Genomic DNA, 19,103 nt, shown 5'->3' with positions numbered 1-19,103 from the left:
AAGGGATATGTCCTCAGGTAAGAAGAAATAAAGCTTGAATCACTTGAGACAAAAATGTGCCTTACATGGACCGACTAAAATCCCTGTCACTATACTCCGTATCATATAGACTTCTTAGGGGAGACTTAAGCCTGTCTTACACAGCAACCCAAGACCCAAACCTAATGAACTTACTGCACATCCATAAATCAAATCAGTCTAGGGATACCCATTCCAGGGTCCTATATATGGTCCGCAACCTAAATATGACATGCTGGAGGGACAAACTTATTTCCCAGTGACTGCCACGTCTTTGGAACAGGGTACTAATTCATGTGAAACAGAGCACCTCTATGACACTGTTCAAGATGATCCTAGATGAGTGGATGGGGCACCATAAATTCTTACCGGGGATAGTGCCCATAACTCTTCTGGACATGGGCAGTCATCACTAAATGGAATCTTGGGTATTGACTAGTACCTCTATATTATTACATTGGGCTGAAATGGCTAGGCTTAAAATTAACTCTGGGTCGATAGCCTAGTAATCTTCTATGATCCTATGATCTTATGAGATATGCACAGTATCATGTCAGACAGATACGAAGAGAACATCTAGAATAGGAAAGACTGAGGGAAAACGATGTGACAAGGGCAACAGATTGTACCGATAATCTACTCCCAATTCCAACAGACTTGCTCTCAGTGCAAGTGACAACTTATACTGAGAGCAAATTGAGCGCAGGTGTTTTGGAATCTGGGCCCCAGTGTAAGTCTGTTTATAGATAGGCTCTACACCGAAGAAAGTCATTTACACTGAGAGCAAGTCTGTCAGAATCAGGGCAGACTTATACTCAGTGAACTCTTTTGGAATCTGTCCCCCTGTATCTCAAAAAGTACTTCTTCATAGAGAAGACTGTAGACACATGAAATGGCCTGTTGAATAAAATAAGAGAAAATCCTTGGAAGCATTCAGAAAGGTGTGTGGTAAGTGGAAAAAAGACTAAGGGAATCTAGAGTTGCAGGGGAAGTACAATGCTAAATATACTTAAAAGAGCAGACTATATAAGTGTATTTTTATCAGACAAATGTGATTGAATATAACTGATTTATTATTTATTTATTGACAATTGAGAAAGTTCAACTGATTAGTAGTCCCATTTTCCATGGATACCCGGGAAGAAAAGCTCCAAAGTATTACAAAACATTTTAAGAACAATAATTTTACAGTCTTTAAAAACAATACAAAAAAACAGGTACAGTTTAAGTAATTATACCAAGTTAGATATAATGTGAAAACATTATTAAAGGATACAGGTAATATGATAATTTAATAGTTGGAGAAATTTTAGTCAGTTTATACAGAAATTAAACATAAAATAGTATAATACAAGGAGGACTTGCAATACAAATTGAGAGAAAAGCAAGCTTATTGTAAATTTATAGAGAAAGCTAGGGGAGAGAAATTGATATACGTAAGGAAGTGAGTGAAGAAGGGAGAATAAGGAGGTATAAAATATGAATAACTATTTGTTCAGATTTAGGGATATAGTTTATCCTGGTGTTAAGCAAGAGCAGAGCCAGAGAATATAATGTATTGTAATTCAAGATGCAGCTGCACATTTGCTTCTTAAAATAACAGTTACTTGGGATTTACGCCAGTAGCATTCTCAGAAACATATATGAGAAATATATAACTATATTAAAAATACATGCTTTTAGATACAATGAGCAAAAATATTTAAAAACAGTCAGTATTTTGTTTCACAGTAGTAAAGATGTTAAGAAAGCTCTAAGCAATATAATGTTTTACATTAACATTTATGATAGCTTGTTATATGCTGATTTGCTAAGAGTCTTAACAATGTGTCATCTTTTAGTGGAAAAACTTTGGAAGTCATGTAATTATTATAATTAATTTCAACAAATATAACACTCAGAACTTCAATTTTTGTAATTTAAACAGATAGGGAGTCAGTTTTAAAAGAATTTTATATTTGTTTTATACGAAACTACTTAACCAATTTTGAGCAAATTAAGTTGCTTATTACTAAACAGATTTAAAAGCTGAAGATTTAAAGTCATTGCAAAACTATAATGTTTGCAACCTTGAAAAGATGCAAACTCAAAACAATAACATTTATTTAAATGTTTTATACAAGGAGCAACCACCATACATGCCCAAATTTGGATTTAAAACCTCATGCCCTGAAACTGTGTGTGTGTGTGTGTGTGTGTGTGTGTGTGTGTGTGTGTGTGTGTGTGTGTGTGTGTGTGTGTGTGTGTGTGTCTCTCTCTCTTGCACAATCTTGATGAAAAGGAGGAAAGTGGGAAGAAGCATAAAACTATTATTTTCCACTTCCTCTTCACTGATTCTAAAATAGCAGGCAGTCTGCAACTTAGACAGAGCTGACATTCTAAGATGTCTGTCAACATAACCCAGGGAGCTTTCAGTTATGATATTATCAATGTCATTCAATTGAAGATCAATAGATTTCTTAATAGCAAGACTTATGTGTTTATTTGAATAATAAAACCAGAAAATGAACATGAAGCTTCTCTTTCTATAAGAGGACAGCAATGCCTGACACAAAATTCACCCCTTTGTACAATTTTGCAGACTCAAAATAAAATAAATCAGTCCTTCTTAATAAAATGCTATTTTTTTTAGTAGTCCACATCAGTGTCCTGAAGCAGCACAGGTAGAGCTAAAACTGAACAAATTAACCAAATGACCTGGTAAAGGCTTCATCAAACATGAAGAAGTGGGAGACCAAAAACATTCAGCAGCACTTTATTCAGTTGAGAAGCACAAATGCACCAAGAAATACAGCAGCTATAACTGGAAAGGCAAGTCAAAAGCAGCTATAGCACGTTGATGTAAAAAGCTCAGAGGAGTTGCAAATTGCCAGTGTCTGTAGCGTAGAAGAAATAAAAGCCCTGACCACAATCAAGGTGACCTCAGTTCAATTCATCTGTGAATGACTTCTCAGCAGTAGCAAGGCAAGGTATGCCCATCCTGGGGTAACAGAATGGGAGAGTCAGTCGCATATCCAATAAGTTCCTATATTCCCTTGGAGAAGAGAATAAAATATAATATATAGCCTAGGAGTAGGCATTAGACTCACCAATCCATTGCTAGGTAGTAACCATCATATTAGGTGTGGAGGAATGTGCACCCATGTGCATAGTCATCCTCTGTGGTGACACAGATCATTTGTCCACCTTTCCAGTGAGTAGAATTAGGTCAGTCTAATGTTTTGATTGCTGGAATGCCATTGAGAGCACAAAGTTCCCTCACATATGCCAGATAACTCTCCCCTCAGTTTTGTTTGAAAGCCCTAGAGCTGGGGAACAAATAGGTCCTGGTTGATTGGTGGAAGCATTTTGGTTGGTGGGCATGAGGAGGGGCAAACATCACCTAATAAAAAGGAGTTTTATACCAGTATTCATAGTCATCTTGAAGTATACAAGAAGATAGCAAGTTATCTTAAATATTTTGGAAGAGTGACCTAATTCATAAACTACCAAAATTCAAACTGCAACACGTAAAACCACTTGCTCCAAACTGTTAAATCCAATCCACAGAAAGATAGACTCACTGTTGAACAATTACAAATGTATTACTTAAAATATCCACGAGTACATGCAAGTTAAAACTTAAAAGGCAGACAATGTTAAAAAGATATAAGCACTTTCATTCCAAAACAGTATTTTAACGGAACTTCATCAGATACAATAATACCATTCATTCTCCTTTTGTAAATAACCCATAACATTTGTTACATCACTTTCTCATCAGTAGGCACACTCCCAAACCTATCAATGATACACTTCTATGACCTACATACTCCCAACACTTAAAAAAACATCAGATAATACGGAACGATAATAATATAGGAAAAGTATATAAAAAAATGTGTGAAAAAGCATATAAACTCCTATTTAAATCCCCTTCCAAATATATATCCATTATCAGTGTCATCTTCAAAGAGCTTTTAATTTTAAAATACTTTTAATCGACAATGTTTCATTTAAAATGTGCCAATACCTTGCATTTAGACAAAAAGAGATCAGTAGGGCATTTTGAACCAGTTTTGCTTACCAAACTAGTTTGTCACATAAGTGATAACAATCAAAGTATTGATTTACGAACAGTACCATCCATCACTTTTAATGAGCCTATGGGAGGTGATAGTAGTCAACTGGTATCAAATAATGGGAAAACCGAACATTTTGGATCTTCCTTTATCACTACATTTACTACTGATAGCCACAATATAAAAAATATTTTGTTTAAGAATTGTAGCTTTTTAAGTAGTGACAAAGAGGTTAAAAATTATGTTGGGGACAAACCCACCTTTGTATATAAAAAGGGATGGAATTTTAAAAATATTTTTGAAAATCAATATGAGCAGAGAGATATTGGATATATGTATAAGTGTGGGGTTTGTGTGTGCTGTCCCTATTTTTTAGAAGGTAGTGAAACTACTATAAATGGTTTAAAAGTAAAAATTTATGGTAGGCTCTCCTGTAATTCAGAAAAGGTTGTTTATTGTGCAATATGTTCCCATTGCCCATGTTTTTACATGGGCAAAACAGAGCGTAAATTGAAAATAGGATAGGGAGACCTAAGGGATATAAGAGCTAAAAAAGACGTTAATGCTTTAGCCAAACATATTAAATATAATCTTGAACATGAGTTTAGATTTATTACCTTAGATACTTTGCTAGTATCAGAAAGTGGAGGGGCAGTGGCCAAGGATGAACACAGGATAGCAGCAGATTTCTTCAGCTCCACCAACATAACTGCTCTGATAGGAAATAATTACTTTAAAATTCAACTAATGTAATAATTTTCTTTCTGAATACGTTTGGAATATCAGTATCTTGAATAATATCAAAAAAGAAAGAAAATTTAAATAATTTTCCTGTCAAAAATCATCTTGGAAATTTCTCTTTCATCACCTCTCTTCAGAATGAGTTCCAGTAAGGCTAACAGTCAAGATTCCAGCATCAAGAAAGAGCTGCAGTCCTTACTATTAACAATTCAACAACTAACAACTGAATTGGACAGACTGGATACTAAAATTGATAACTTTATAGAAAAAACTACAAAACAAATGGATTTGTTACATCAGTTCATAAATTCAAATGCCATGGAACAGCTAGTCACTGTTCCCACGAGAGGAGAAAATATACTAGATCTCATTGTCACAAACATGAGGACAAAATGCTCCACACCGGAAGTATATCCCTCATTGGTGAGATCTGATCATAAACTAATCTCACTGGAAATCCACATCCCGCCCCCACCCCAAACAAAAAAGACCATAGTGAAGAACTTCTCTAAAGCAAACTTCACACTACTCAAGACTGGTGTGGTATCCTTCAAGGCCCCTGAGCCAGAGGAAACCACAACCCAAGCTGCGGAAGCCCTTACAAATGCCTTCTATGAACACCTCCAGGACTGCATGGATCAGGCAATCCCAAATAAAACCAAGACTCTTTCCACAAAGGGCAAACGTCCAGTCTGGTGGACCCCAGCCATTAACAAACTTTACAATAAGAGGAGAAAGCTATTACATGATAGAACAAAATCCATAAAAGGGAAGTCACCCTGATCATTATTAGTAAAAATACGAGCACTCATAAAATCAACTAAGGCCAATTTTGAGAGAAAAATTGCCATGGATTCAAAGGACAATCATAAGGCCTTTTCAGCTATGTTAGGAACCTGGGTGGAAACTCCCAGATATGCTCAGAATTAGTCCAAAATGATACAAAATCACTGAACCCACAGACATTGCCAACATACTGGCAGACAGGTTCAGTGCAAACTTCACCCCTCCCCCTAAAGGAGAGATAACTATCCCAGCCGAAAGTGTAGCCTCCAGGACATCTCAAATGCGCAGGTGAAAGCTGCTCTCTAAAGCTAAAACACAGCATCAATGGGACCGGATGGTGTCCCCGCTACACGCTAAATGAGGAATTAAACCCGCACATAAGGCAGCTGTTTAATCTCAGCCTTACCACAGGATCGTGCCCAAGGTGGCGTGCGGCAACTGTGGTCCCACTCAAGCTTAACAAGTCTAGTCTGCAAAGCTATGGAGAGGATCATAATGGAGCTCATAAACAAAGATATAGGGACTTGCAGACATTGGACCCGACCCAGTTTGGCTTTGTCAAGGGAAGATCATGCCTTTTGAACTTGGTCGACTTCTTGAAACAGTCACCAAGGCCATTGATGAGGAAAGGCAGTCCATACAGCCTACCTTGACCTTGCAAGGCTTTTGACACAATACCCCACTGGTATTGTAGAAAACTTACCAGCTTAAATGTAAACCCATATGTCACAAGATGGGTTGCAAACTGGCTTAAGGACAGAACCCACAGGGTTAGAGTTGCTGGCGCTGTGTCAGACTCCAAGCGGTCACAAGTGGTGTCCCACAGGGCTCGGTCCTTGGCCCTATTGTTTGGCATCTACTTCTCAGAAGTACAGGCCAACATGGGAGGACTTTTGACAAAGTTTGCAGACGACTGCAAACTGGGCCATAGTGGAAAGTGCATCGGACACGGATATCCTTCAGAAGGGACTCACGGAAATAGATAGCTGGTGCCAGAGCCATGGCCTGAAGTTAAACGCCAAAAATGTATAGTCATACCCTTGGAAAACAAGGTAACCCCAAGCTACCATATAGGTGGCAATCCACTAAGCACAGAAGAGGTTATCAGGGACCTGGGGACCCAGGTTGACAGTGGCCTTTCTTTTGACACTCACATTGCTAAAGTGGTTAGAAAGACCTTCTACATTGCCCACCTGATCATGAAGGGATTCACATCCAGATCTAGTGAGGTCATTGTTCCCCTGTACTCTTCACTTATCAGACCAATGATCGAGTACAATGCCCCATTCGGGATGTATCTCACCCGACATCTGCAGCAATTGGAGAGACCCCAAAAGTTCCTCACCAAAAGGATAAAGGGACTCCAAAATCTGTCATATGCTGCCAGATTGAAGAAACTCCAGCTCTATTCAGTCGCATACCGTCTGCTCAGAGGTGACATGTGCCTGACATACAAGGTCATGTCCAACCTGGAATTAATGGACATGCTCCACCTCAAAAAATCCAAATCCACCAAAACCACTAGAGCAAGCGACTTAAACCTTAGCATGGATATAAATAGGACGTGCTGGAGGGATAGATTTATCACTCAGAGACTCCCTATGCTGTGGAATAAAATCCCGGTCCATGTGAAGCAGAGCACCTCGCTGACTCTGTTTAAGAGAAATCTAGACCTGTGGATGGGAGATCATAGATTTACCCCGGGAATCATCTCTGTGTCACTGCTGGACAGAGGCACAACAAACTAATGGGCACAGTATTTTTTCATATAAGGGGTGGCGTAAGCCACAATAATTTGGGCTAGGCTTATAAATGCCTTAGGGCAGATAGCCTAGTATAAACCTATGAACCTATGAACCTAAGACTTGAAACATCAGAAAGCTCAGATTACAGGTATAGAAGAGACTCTTAATGTTATGGAAAACAGAATCCAGGAAGAAGAAAGTAACATTGAATTTTTACTGAAACAGAACACACAGCTACAATCCAAACTTGATGACCTGGAAAACAGATCCAGACACAATAATATTAGGATTTTTGGACTGCCAGAAAATATAGAAGGTAACAACATTACTTCCTTTCTAAATACTTGGCTCCCTAAAACTTTAGATCTGTCAGAAGCATTTTCTTTTGGTATTGAAAGAGCCCATAGGTCTTTATCTAATTTTAACACTAATAAAAAGTTTCCTAGATCAGTTATTGTAAGATTTTTATCATCTTATGACAAGGAGATGGTATTAAAGGCTGCATGGGCTAAAGCACCTATAAAAATTAATGAGGCAACTGTGTGTTTTGACAATGACTATTCTTCCTTGGTAATAACTAAAAGAAAAGCTTTTTTGCCATTAATAAGAGAGCTTAAGAAAACACAGTTCAAAACTTACCTTTTGTTTCCTGCCAGACTAAAAATCTTTTTACCTGATGGCCCTAGAATTTTTGAAGACTTGGACTCTGCTTTGCTGTATATAAAAAAAATAAAATATTAGATAAAAATAGAAGAAATGGAATGGGCTAGTTCTTCGCTAAAGAGGATGGCAACAGGAACTTCTTGGAAGACTTCGGAGAAGCAAAAAAGACTAAAAAACAAATGACATGTTCTATATTTTTTTCTTTTGAACTCTTCAATTACAGTTACTTTATTTTCAGAAAGCCACAAATGTTTTAAAGATTTATTCAAAGTTACTTTTTTGTGTGCAAGGAACTGTTTTGTTTTATAAATAATCAAACTTTCTGAGGAACAAATAACATGCTATGAATCAACTTGTTTCTCTTTGTGATAAAGAGACCTAAGGTTAGTAATTTGATACATTTCCTTTCTCTTCTTGTTTTAAATAATGGCATTCTTTCTAAACTATGCATTTACTGAGGGGTGGGGGAGGGCTGGGAGAGAAGTCTGATGAAAAATATGGAATAAGTAAAATAATAACTTATTAGCTCTTTAAAATTATTTATGCTGTTTAAACACTATTGCTAAATAATATACAATGACTTAATTACTTATATATGATTTTAAATAATATGTCATGATATAATTGCAAATAATTAGAACTAAAATAGTAGTATGTTATAAGTCACATGTTTAACATTATTAAAACAAACAGCAAGTAATATGTCTTTGTAAATACTCTTTGTAGCTTCCTTTCTTTTTTTCTTACTTTCTTTTCTCTCTCTTTCTTTCTTTTTTTCTCTCTCTCTTCTTTCTCTCTTTCTCTCTCTCTCTATTATATATACAATTATATGCTTTTGATAATACTAATTTATGTATATAATAAGATCAGTATGAGAAAATGAACTGGGGCATATAAAAATAAGTTGTATAATATGTTAAATATTTGTAGATTTGGTTTCACTGTCATAGAGACTGTAATGGCTTGTAAAATACTTCGCGAAGGTTTTACACTGTTTAGATTAATTTGTGCTACTAAATGAATGTCAGTCACTTGCTTTTACTAAAATTCCCGCCAAAATGTTATGGGAGACAATCTGGGATGTGGGTTTCCTCATGAATAGTGTCCTTGAGTTGTTTTTAAAGCTTCAACACATAGCCGGCCTTAGGCATAGGCCAACTAGGCGGCCGCCTAGGGTGCCGCTCTAGCAGGGGTGCTTTTCCAGTATTTATTTGGTGTAGGTAGACTAGGATGGGGGCAAAGGTGGAGGGGTGGGGGCACCGTGGAGACCTTTTGCCTAGGGCACCAGTTGACCTAAGGCCACTCCTGCTTCAACACTCAGAATACACGCAGAGAAGCTGAAAGCAGCCAATTTGAACTTTGACCCCTGATTCCATGCTGACACATCGCAGATTCAAGAAGAATACTGTTTCAGGAAGTAGAACTGCTGTAAATGCGACTTTGTGATGAAAAATGAACTTTAAGACATCTAAATGTGAGTTATTTCTTATAAAAACTTATTTATTTAAGTTGTAATTCATAAAATATAAAAGTTATAATGATTTTAAATGACTTAGTATGTCATAGTAAACAAGTGAGACATTTTAGAAGGAATAGAATGTGAAACACATATACACTTGTTCTTGTAAGCTTACATGACTGCAGCACATTAATGTATGTAAACACTTATGATTTAAACATATATAATGTTATAAATCATTTGCTTTGACTAACTGACAAACACAAGTATCATTATTATTATATATAAGAAGAAATTGTCAGGTGACATATTTTAAAGCTGCAGTTCAGATATATAAAATACAGATGGCTTTCATCACAATGATTCATGTATAACTAGGAATTAACATTGCTGTGCAGTATGATTTTTTAACTTATGTATGAGAATAAATATTTTATTTAATTGGCAATAATAAGTATGAGAAGAAAGCTTTTGGTACAAGTAATTGAAAGTTTTTAAAACTGCCAACTGTATTTCTATGGCAGAAAGTAGAAATACACTAACATATGTAATGTCTGAACCATAATAGTCTAAGATATTGAATTCAAATGCATATAAGAACTTATTCTTACAAACTTTTAATAAAATAACATATGGATATGCCCTTTTTTTTTCCTTTCTTTCTCTCTTCTCTCTTTCTCTCTCTCTCTCTCTTCTCTGTTCCCATTATCAAGATTGTTAGAATGCTATTTTGATTATGAGTGTATTATACAGAATAGATGTACATAGTAATATGAGCTGTTTCTAAATGTTCTTATTTGTTTATATGAAGCTCATTTATAAATTGTTTAGCTTTGTCATAATAGATAATCTAATTAAATGAGGTTAACTTTAGTTAATAATAGTTAGTATTAAATTAATTTGGTGGCAGCTGAGGTACTGCTGCTTAGGATGGGGGGATAACTTGAGTGGTATGTGCTACTCGAAGTTGGAGTTTTCAACTCCAGGCTGAGTGCAATGTTTAATCCTAACATTATTTTCATCTGATTATTGTTGTATGTATATAGTTCTGACATCCACATTACATTTTATAAATCCATTGTCACTACGAACAAAAATGAAACTTACACAAAATTCCATAAGATTTTCATTAAATACAGTTACAATTAATGGAACACCTAAAGGAGGAGATATAATAGCACATATTTTGTTAATTGTTATTCTGATTATATGTCTCATATGTTTATAAAACCTAAATGATATCTCTAAAAGGAATTTCTTTAAACATTAATGGATTAAATAACCCATGTAAAAGGGCAAGTTTAATGAGATATTATTTGCATAGAGCCAACTTAATATTCCTTCAAGAAACACATCTCCTGGAAAAGGATATAGATAAATTAGCCACTAATAAATATACAGTCTTGGTTAGTTCAGAACATACACAAAAAAAAAGAGGAGTGGCTATTTTATGGAATAAAAATATGCCCATACCTAAAACTATAAAGTCTTATAAAGATGATAAAGGAATGTTTTGTATGGTTACAATACAGATTAACGGGAAGATATACACATTAATCAATGTATATTGGATACCAGGAATTGGCATTAATACAGTGAAACAACATCTCAATAAGATCATATCATTCTCTATAGGAGATATTATTTTAGCAGGTGACTTTAATTGTATCCTACATGAAAAAGATACTTCTACTATAGGAAAAAGGAAAATTACATCTAATGCAAAACATTTAAAAGATTTTATTAATTTATATCATTTGAATGATATTAATAATCAGATAGATTCAAAATCATTACCATACACTTTTTTTTCTAACAGATATAAAACTTATTCAAAAATAGATAGAGTCTTTATTTCTAACCAGATGGTATCAGATTTAATTCCAAAATCATTTCATGTCCTATATCAGATCATAATTCAATTGTCTTTGAATTTATAGTAAAAAGTACTTATAATGTTCAGATCAAAAGAATACCAGCATACTTAACTCAACTAAAAGACTATAAAGATTATATACTTTCAGAAGTGCAACATTTCTTAGACTTAAACACTATACCTGATGTCTCCATTGTTTACATTTGGGATGCTTTAAAATCATATTTATATGGACAAAGTATCAGATGGTATAATAATAAAAGGAAATCTTGGGACAAGGAATTACTAGATATTCAAAACAAATTAGACTCATACAAACATAATAATAAAGATAATATTATGGACAAAAAAGTAATTGAGGAAATAAATAAATTAAATGAGAAATACAAAGAAATTTTATCCCATAAAGTCAAAATAACATTAGAGAAATATAAGTTTCTGTCCTACTCAATAAGTCCCAAATACTTACATAGACTTAAAAATAAAACAAAAAGGTTGAATAAGCAAAATCATATCAAAGAAATTTTCTCTCCAGGGAAAAAGAAGAATGTTTCAAGTTTACCAGAAATTTTAGATGAATTTAGAAATCACTTTCACAAAATTAATCATAATAACATTAACATGGATCCTAAAGATAAAATAAAGGAATTTATAACTACAAACATGAACAAAAAACTTAACAAACAACAGACTAAACTAATGGATAAAAATATTTCGTATACAGAGGTTATTACACAAATAAACAAACTTAAATCAAACAAAGCACCAGGTAATTATGGTATTATACCAGAGATGTATAAAATTCTTCCTAAAAGCACTTATTCATTAATACATAAGGTTTTTATTTTGGCTCAAAATGAGTTAACAACTCCCCCATCTTGGCAATACACATTTATTTCACCAATTTTAAAACCCAATAAAGACCCAACCAGATGCACTTCATATAGACCTATTTTATTACATAATGTTGACTATAAAATGTTTATGAGTATTTTTGCTGATAGATTAAAGACAATCATTCCAGGCATAATAGATATAGATCAGACAGGCTTTATTATAAATAGAAATACTTTTGATAATATTAGAAGAACTTTAACGTTAATTGATTTTGCAAACAGGAAAAAGAAAGATTTAACACTTATTAGTCTTGATATAAGTTCAGCATTTGATTCAGTAAGTTGGGACTACTTGTTTATCTTACTGAAGTGCACAAAGTTTTCTGATGCATTTGTAAATCTAATAGAACATCTATATAAAGGAGCACTGGCTTATATTAAGATAGGAACATATGTCTCACAAAAAATACCCATTTTAAAAGGTACAAAACAAGGGTGTCCACTCTCTCCACTATTATTTACTTTAATAATGGAGCCTTGGGCTAATTTGATTAGAAACAGTACTGATATAGAAGGATTTGATATAGATGAAAATACAATATCTAAAATTCAACTTTTTGCAGATGATGTTCTAATTACGTCATCAGGAACTAACTCTTCTATGCAATCCTTATTTGATAAAATGTTGGACTTTAAAAATATCTCTGGTTTGATATTTAATGAAGAAAAAACTAAAATATTACCAATATACACATGAAAAAATGTCCTCATTAGTGATTTTAACAAATATATACCCAACTCAGCTCAGATAACTTACTTAGGTATAATATTATCTAAAGATATTAAAACTATTATACATAATAATTACAGTAACTGTCATCTTAATATACAAAATCTTTTCAATAGCTGGAACAATTTGTTTTTTACCATGGAAGAGAGACTCACAATTATTAAAATGATAATATTCCCTAAGATATTATATTTAATACAATCAATAATACTCCCACCTACAAAAATAATTATTAAGAAATTGAATTCATTAATGTTAAATTTCTTATGGGCACCTATTAGACCTAGGATTGCATTAAAGAAACATACTAATAGCTGGTCTCAAGGGGGCATTTCATTTCCAGACTTTAATTTATATACTATCTCTTCTATTATAAAAGTTATTACTTTGTTAATAGATCAGTCATATGTTGCAAGATGGAAAGATTACTGGGAACTAATTAGCATTCACTTCATGAAAATCTCTTTAGTACATAAAAATACTATTGTTAATAAAATAAAATAAAAGTAAAAATAATTATTAAGAAATTGAATTCATTAATGTTAAATTTCTTATGGGCACCTATTAGACCTAGGATTGCATTAAAGAAACATACTAATAGCTGGTCTCAAGGGGGCATTTCATTTCCAGACTTTAATTTATATACTATCTCTTCTATTATAAAAGTTATTACTTTGTTAATAGATCAGTCATATGTTGCAAGATGGAAAGATTACTGGGAACTAATTAGCATTCACTTCATGAAAATCTCTTTAGTACATAAAAATACTATTGTAAATAACCCCATGTTATGGTTACTAAAAGAATTTTGTACTTCATCTATCACACCAAAATATATAGTTAGTTATCCATTAAACATTATTATCAGTTATCGTAATTTTATATTTATGCATCCTAAGTATAAGGAATGGAATTTTATCCTATTCCCTATAATGTATACACAAGGTGTTCTTTTGTCAACCACCTCTGAGAGTACTCTTTTAGTCACAGAGAATGAATTAAAATATTGGTATCAGTTGCTGCCTGATAATAAAGTTAAAAATCTAGACTTCTTAAAACAACATCTTATTAATAAAATTGATTTAATGTCTTTAACAGTTAAAGAATCTGTTTCAATTCTGATTGATTACTTGATATTAAACTTACAACATAGAGTTTCTGATAAAGGTAAGCTCTCACACATACATAAAATTATTAGAGAAGAAACTCATTACAGTTCAGATACCTATTGGAATTATTTCATTTCCATTAATGGTGAATCACCTAAAAAACAAGATAAACAATATATATTGGAATCTGCTTATAAAACTACTTCTTCCATTAATTGGAGACTTTTTACTTGGAAATTTTTACATAGATCTTTCTATACACCTTTAATGATGAATAAAATAAATAATAAAGACTCTTATGTAAAAGATGTAATGTAGAAATAAATGCTGATTGGGCACATATGTTTTATGACTGTGTAAAATTGAAGGAATATTGGAAATTAATCAATGATTTTTTGCAGGCCTTTTTCACAGATAATTTCATTATTTCTAAATCACTTATATTATTTAACACTCCTGTTTCTAAAAATGTTAAAAAAGTTAAACTTCCCTTATTATGGTCTATTCTAGCAATGGCTAGAAAAATAATAACCAGAAATTGGATTTCAGATACTCCTCCTTCGTTTAATGAATTTAAAAATGTTATGACTGAAATGTGTCATATGGAATTGATGACAATAAAATCAAGAACTACTAGAAAAACGTCTTACTATGTTATATGGGATACTTTACAAAATCTGTTAAAAAAATCTTAGTTTCAATAGTAAGACATTACAGTTTAATCAATTGTCATGATTTGTAGTGGATGTCTTTGTAAATACTTTGGTTATTTTATTGAATGTTATAACTATTTATATTTCAATTGCTTGTATAAGATTGTTATGGTGTTTATTTTGTATGTTAAAAACAATAAACTTGTTTTAAAAAAAAAAAAGAAAGTGGAGGGGCCTGGCCATTATATTTGGAAAAAGCCGAACTTGCTTGGCAGTTACGTCTGAATGCAAGGTAATTGGCCCAGTTTAAATGAAACATTGTTGATTAAAAGTATTTTAAAATTAAAAGCTCTTTGAAGATGACACTGGTAATGGATATATATTTGGAAATGAATTTAAATAGGAGTTTATATGCTTTTGCACACATTTTTTCTTATATACTTTTCCTATATTATTATGGTTCTGTATTATGTGATGGTTTTGTTAAGTGTCAGGGGAGTGTAGGTCATAGAAGTGCATCACTGGTTGGTTTGAGAGTGTACCTACTGATGAGAAAGTGGTGTAACAAATTTTATGGGTTATTTAAAAAAGGCAAATGAATGGTATTATTGTATCTGATGAAGTTCCGTTAAAATACTGTTTGGAACTAAAGTGCTTATATCTTTTTAACATTGTCTGCCTTTTAAATTTTAACTTGCATGTACTCGTGGATATTTTAAGTAATACATTTCTAATTGTTCAAGAGTGAATCTGTATTTCTGTGGATTGGATTTAACAGTTTAGACTAATTCATAAAGTCCTTTTGCTGCCTAGAACCACCAATGAAGTTCAGAGTACCCTATGCTAATGTGGTATTTATGGGAGGGGGGTCAATAAAAATGACTCCTGACATATTTCCCATTTACAGGATTTGTGTAGTATGGGATTCACAAATGCTAAACAGAGCAAGGATCGTAAGGTATGGCATTGTTGTGGTTCACATCTGTGCCTTTCAATGGTAGGAATCTATAAAAAGGGAATCAGAGTCAATTCATCCTGCAGGGACAGCATGGAGATAAGTTGTGCTGTTGTGATTGGGAGTGGATGTAAGGATGCATGTGTGTGTGTGTGTGTGAGAGACAGTAATGGGACAGTGACTGAGTGGCTCTATGAGTGCCTGTGCATGAATGGCTATTGTAAACATCAGAGTGTGTGTGTGTGTGTGTGTGTGTGTGTGTGTGTGTGTGTGTGTGTGTGTGTGTGTGTGTGTGTGTGTGTGTAAGCATGTCACTTCATGAGTTTGTGTGTATTTAAGACAGCATAGGGACAGTGTGTGAAGGGGGTGTATAAAAGTATGCGCACAAATGGCTATAATGATTGTCAGAGTGTGTGTGTGTGTGTGTGTGTGTGTGTGTGTGTGTGTGTGTGTGTGTGTGTGTGTGTGTGTGTGTGTGTGTGTGTGTGTGTGTGTATGTGCACACATATGTATGTGTGTAAGTGTGTCACTGAGCAAGTTTGTGTAAGTATTCGTGTGTCTTTGGACTAGGGTCTAAGTGCTTGTGCGCGGGCCACATAGCACCTACACGACTTGTAATATAGGGGAAAACTGCTCCACTTTATAGTTGTTCTAGCACACAGTGAAGTGTTTCACACTCATGCAAATTCCAGGGGAATGAGTTACTATGCCTTTTAGAAATGCAGATGATTGAGCCAGTAAATGGCGCTTCAGTATACCTCAACTTATCAGTGCAGGGAGAATTGTTCTGCAAAATCACTTGCTATGAATACTTGCCATAAAGTAACAAGAAGTGTGGGAATGCCCACAGTCCCATTTATAAGAAATAATGTAAAATGTTTAAAAGCACATGCACAAGATTGAACAAAAACAAAATTGCAAGAAACACAGTTCTGATCCTTAAAATAAAAAAAATACATAATCAATTATTGAAATAAAATACCTTTATGAAACAAAACATTGTGGAAATAAGATTTATAGGAACTTTTAGCAAAAGACAAAATGTTGCATCTGGTAAACCTAATTAATTAAAACTTAAAGTTATATAGTTACTAACATACATAGTAAAAGTTTAAGTTAATTGATGAAAATGAAGGTAGAATCAACAAATACATGTTAGTGGTAAATGTTTAAAAAACAATATAACAAGTTTAGATAAAATCATTAACTGAAAACAGCAAGTGACCTATTTGGAATAACTCATGATCCTAATTCAAAACCAAAGTAACTTCACAGCTTCAAACTAACTATATTTATTTTGGTCTCCTAAAGAAGCCAAAAACTCAACAAATTTAAAATATATGTTATTCCAATAATTTGAAAACATTTTAATACTTGATAAAAGCAAGAAAACTCACATAATAGACTGAAGGCTGAAAGAGTGAAGTACTTAGGCAATTCCAGAAAGCAATACCACACATTGGATTCCATAAAGTTTGGTGTAGGATTGCAGAGAACCTCTTGTGCCCTATAATACTACTGCAAAAGTAAATTCCACCTGCTTCCAAAGTATGCTATTATGCCAGAGAGTGGAATATTCTGTCAACTACCCACAATCTGAAAATCATCCACCATCTTTCTTTCCTTCTCTGGATGTATTTGATTTCACTACACACCTCTTGTATTGTGATTTATTTCTACTAAAATATCAGTGCAGTTTCTCTGAGCATTATCTTCTCTGCTAAATGAACATGGACGTATTTTACATTTCTTCTTTTTCTTTTGTCTGCTCCCTTTAGGGGTCACCACAGCAGATCATCTGTTTCCATTTATTCCTGTCCTGAGCATCTTGCTCTGTCACACCAACCACCTGCATGCTCTCTCTTACCACATCCATAAACCTTATCTTACTCCGTCCTCTTTTCCTCTTATTTGGCAACTCCATTCTTAGCATCCTTATCCCAATTTACCCAGTATCCCTCCTCAGTGCATGTCCAAACCAATGCAATCTTGCCTCTGTGGCTTTGTCTTCAAACCATACAACCTGAGCTGACCCTATACTGATTCCTAATCCTGTCCATCGTCATCACAGCCAATGCAAATCTTAACATATTTAACTCTGCCACCTCCAGCTCTGATTCCTGCCTTTTTGTCAATGTCACCATTTCCAAACCATATAACATAGCTGGTCTCACTGCCATCCTGTAGACCTTCCCTTTCACTCTTATTGGTACCTGTATGTGACAAATCACTCCTGACACTCTTCTCTACCCACTCCCCCTGCCTGTACTCTCTTCTTGATCTCTCCTCCACATTCACCATTGCTCTGAACTGTTGATCCCCAGTCTTTAAACCCATCCACCTTTGCCAACTCTACTCCCTGCATCCTCACCATTCCTCTGTCTTCACCCTCATTCACACACATATATTCTATCTTAGTCCTGCTGACCTTCGTTCCTCTCCTTTCTAGAGCATACCTCCAATTCTACAAGGTCTTGTCAACCTATTCCCTACTCTCACTAAAAATCACAATCTCATCCACAAACATCATAGTCCACAGGGACTTCTGTCTGATCTCGTCTGTCAACACATCCATCACCATTGAAAATAAGAAGGGGCACAGAGCTGATCCTTGATGTAATCCCACCTCCACCTTGAACACAGTCACTCCTCCCACAGACCTCACCACTGTCACACTGCCCTCTTACATATCCTGTACCACTCTTACATACTTCTCTGACACTCCTGACTTCCTCATACAATACCACAATTCCTCTCTAGGTACCCTGTCATGTGCTTTCTCTAAATCCACAAAGACACAATGTAACCCCTTTCACCTTCTCTATATTTCTCCATCAACACCCTCAGAGCAAACATCACATCTGTAGTTCTCTTTCCTGACATGAAAATGTACTGTTGCTCACTAATGATCACCTCCCTTCTTAACTTAGCTTCCTCTATTCTTTCCCATAACTTCATGCTGTGGCTGATCAGTTTTATCCCACTGTAGTTACTACAGCTCTGAGCATCACCCTTATTCTTAAAAATCGGTAACAATACACTTTTTCTACACTCCTCATGCATCCTCTCACTTTCCAAGATTTCATTAAACAATCTGGTTAAAAATCCACTGCCATCTCTCCTAAACATCTCCATGCTTCCACAGATATGTCATCTGGACCAACAGCCTTTCCATTCTTCATCCTCTTCATAAATGTCCTTACTGCCACCTTGCTAATCTTTTGCACTTCCTGATTCACTATCCCCACATCATTCAACCTTCTTTCTCTCTCTCTCATTCTCCTCATTCATCAGCCCCTCAAAAATAATCTTTCCATCTGCTCAACACACTCTCCTCACTTGTGAGTATGTTTCCCTCATTATCCTTTAGCACCCTAACGTGCTGCACATCTTTTCCACCTTGGTCCCTCT

This window comes from Protopterus annectens, chromosome 7.part0 (assembly GCF_019279795.1).
Source record: "Protopterus annectens isolate FY-2018-M chromosome 7.part0, PAN1.0, whole genome shotgun sequence".
In the NCBI taxonomy this organism is placed as follows: domain Eukaryota; kingdom Metazoa; phylum Chordata; order Ceratodontiformes; family Protopteridae; genus Protopterus; species Protopterus annectens.
This window is presented reverse-complemented; position numbering follows the sequence as displayed.